At 32.5% G+C, this 3099-nt stretch overlaps 1 non-coding gene across 1 annotated transcript; it reads right to left on the bottom strand.

Annotated features, from left to right (window-relative positions):
* Positions 1-1820: 1820 nt before the first annotated feature.
* On the bottom strand, positions 1821-1926 carry LOC115846036 (U6 spliceosomal RNA). Its single transcript, XR_004036755.1, has one exon. It is a non-coding gene; the product is annotated as a U6 spliceosomal RNA (small nuclear RNA).
* Positions 1927-3099: the final 1173 nt, after the last annotated feature.

Below are 3099 nucleotides of genomic sequence, written 5' to 3'. Positions count from 1 at the left end.
AACAAGTCCAAACTCATTTTATGAGTCCAGAATTACTCAGATACCAAAGCCAGACAAGGATACTACAGCTAAAGGTCTTATACATGTGCTTATGAAAATGCTAGCTATGGAAATCACTTGATCACTCCAGCTATATTATCAATTCCCATTACATGGGAAACCACATGAATTTGATTTTCTGACATCTCTGCTGAAAATGCTGTCATTCACAATTCTGATATCTATGCTAAGGACTACATCTCTAGATGCATCTTACAGTAGGAACATTGAATTGTCACAGAAGCATTGTTCCACGCATAATTAGGAAGAAATTCACTTCCCTCCCAACATGTATCACATGTTATAACATGGGTACCAAAGAAATGAGGCTTATACCCTAAAATCTCATAGGCCCTCATAAATACTGCTACTTTATTTTCTCTGTATCCTGTATTATCACAAATTATAGCAACAGTAAAAATGGCAATGCTAAAACAAAACAATAACTTTATTTTATGGAAAAGTGGGAGGCATATTGTAAAAAATTCAAATAATCGTTTTAAAATTATAAAATACAAGGAAGAAATAGATAATTCTAAGTCTTTCCAAAGGTGTTGGGTGATAGCTGGTGAATATCTTTCAAACATTTATTTATTCTTATATACACACAGAAGAACTGAGACAGACACATCTCTAAGTAGAAAAATAGATAATTTTGCAAGAAAGATGTACCCTATGTACTATATAAAAATAACATGAGCCTTCCTTGAATTTAGTAGAAGAAAGGAAATGACATGAACATAAACCTGAAAAAATTAATGAACTTCAGATAAACACTTCATTACAGTTTGGGATATTTCTTCAACTAAGGTTAAGAAAAATGGTTATCAGTAAGATTAACTCTGGCTTTTAAAGATGTAGGTTTTTAACCTATAGATGTTTAATAATGACAGTACTTGTATTTCATTTTTACTTTGTATTTAAGATAAATTTACATTTCTAACTGCAATTTTAGTTTCTTGAGTTCTAACTTAAAATGGAATCAATTTACACCACCAAGCATTTTATCCCAAATTTCCCATTTTTTAATCATTTCTAGATCAACTAGGTTTCATTATAATTAGACCCAAATGTTGCTTTTTGCCTTTATTTTTGAATGGCAATTTGGGTGAATAAATTATTTTAGAACATATTTTATTTCTTTCAGAACATTGAGGATATTTGTACATTTCTATTCTAGTTTCAGTGTAACTATGGAGATTTCTATGGTCCACTTTATTATTCCCTCAGTGGCTTTGCTTTTTATACCCAGATTGCAGTAGAATGCTTTCTTTATCCTTAAAATTCAATAACTTAACAGGATGTGCCTTGATGTCAATCGTTTTGAATGAGTTTCACTGATAAACAATCTGCTCTTTTAATCTGTAGATTCAATTCTCCCTTCATTTCAGTTAAATTTCCCAGTATTATACCTCTGTGTGCCTTTTATGTTTTATTTATAGATATCTTTTCTTTAGGGATGCCAATTATCCATAATACTGGTTCATTTTTGATTGGTGTCCAAATATTCTCTCTGATTAGTTTAACTATTCTATCTCTGTCTGCCTGTCTCTATCTCTGTCTCTCTCTCCATTCCCTGAGGATACAAAAAGGCTTTCCCTATTGATGGAAATGACTTTTATCCAGGTTTACTGTCTCCAGTTTTTCTCATTTATTTATTAAATTTGTAGTCATGTTATTTTGGTTTTCAATTTGTCTCATTGGCCCTCCAGTCTCCATATTTTATTTTACTCTCAAGATTTAGCATCTCGTCTTTGAGCTTTTGTTCAATTAATTTCATTTAAAATATGAAAGCTTTCACAAATTTACATGTCATCTTTTCACATGGGCTATGCTAACTGTTTACTGTATCATTCCAATTGTAGAATATATATTACATCTAATTAAACAAGTAATAATAACAAAATAAGTTTAGATTTATCAAGTGTGCGTCAGGCATTGAGCGAAGTGATTTACATGCATTAATTTATTTAATTCTCACAGTAACTCTACTTAGAAGGTATTATTATTTTTCTCCATTCTACAGATGAGGAAACTGGAACTAAGAGAGTTAAATAATTTGCCCAAGGATATATAACTAGCAAAAGACAGAACTAGAAACAGGTTTATCATAATGTTATGCATATTTACTGACTACCATTCTTCTGCTTCATTAATGGCCCATCAGGCCCAGATATGTAAGAACTTCACTATTAGGCATAACAGATTCTCTCTGTAATATCAATATACTTATTGAATATAGAGGGACTAAGGAACTTAACCCCAAGATTAAAAGAGGGGCAAACTCAGGAAAATAATAATGAGGCTAAGAGGAATAGAGGAAAAATGATATGCTAGAGATAGAATTTGGGAGATTTTAGTTTAGATTATCATGGCATCAGGGGAACATTAATTTTAGACATTTCAGGGCTGACAATTATTATTTATCTTTTTGTTATTTTTTTTAACATCTGTTTCTCTATTTTTTTTGTCCCTGGGAATAAGTATCACCAGAATATCTCAAAAAAACTGTGCCAGTGGTGCATAAAAAGGAGAATAGTAAATGTGTAAGAATGTGGGATGGTTGCCTGTGTGTATGTGTGTGTGCATGTGCGCGCACGTGTGCAGGAAATACCTATGAGACTTCACTGTGGCCTACTGTCCAGATGAAAGAGAACACTTGATCGGTAACCACAGGTAGAAATAATAGAAACTGAAGTAGGTGATAGCAGTATTGGGTGTACATACATATATATATACAGACATAGAATAGAATAGGATAGACTAGACTAGAATGGCAAAAAGATGTGAGCAGGCACTGGTGTGAAAATGCAGCCTTTTAATTATTAAATTGATCTTTTCCACTATATGTGCTCAACACTCACTGACTTCCTGCAACTTAGCAGAGTGGAGCAAAGCCGGAGAGTCTGGCCAGTGAGGTGTTCTACAATGAAATTTGAGGTTTGGGACACCCTGATTTGAAATTCTGAGATCTTCTTATTATTCAGGTAGTACTTTAATGGAAATTTAATTTTTATAGTCTGTGAAATAGCATTGTGAGGATTGCCTTAAAAATAAATC

This window comes from Globicephala melas, chromosome X (assembly GCF_963455315.2).
Source record: "Globicephala melas chromosome X, mGloMel1.2, whole genome shotgun sequence".
Taxonomy (NCBI): domain Eukaryota; kingdom Metazoa; phylum Chordata; class Mammalia; order Artiodactyla; family Delphinidae; genus Globicephala; species Globicephala melas.
Note: the sequence above shows the minus strand (reverse complement) of the source record. Positions and strands in the feature narration are given on the sequence as shown.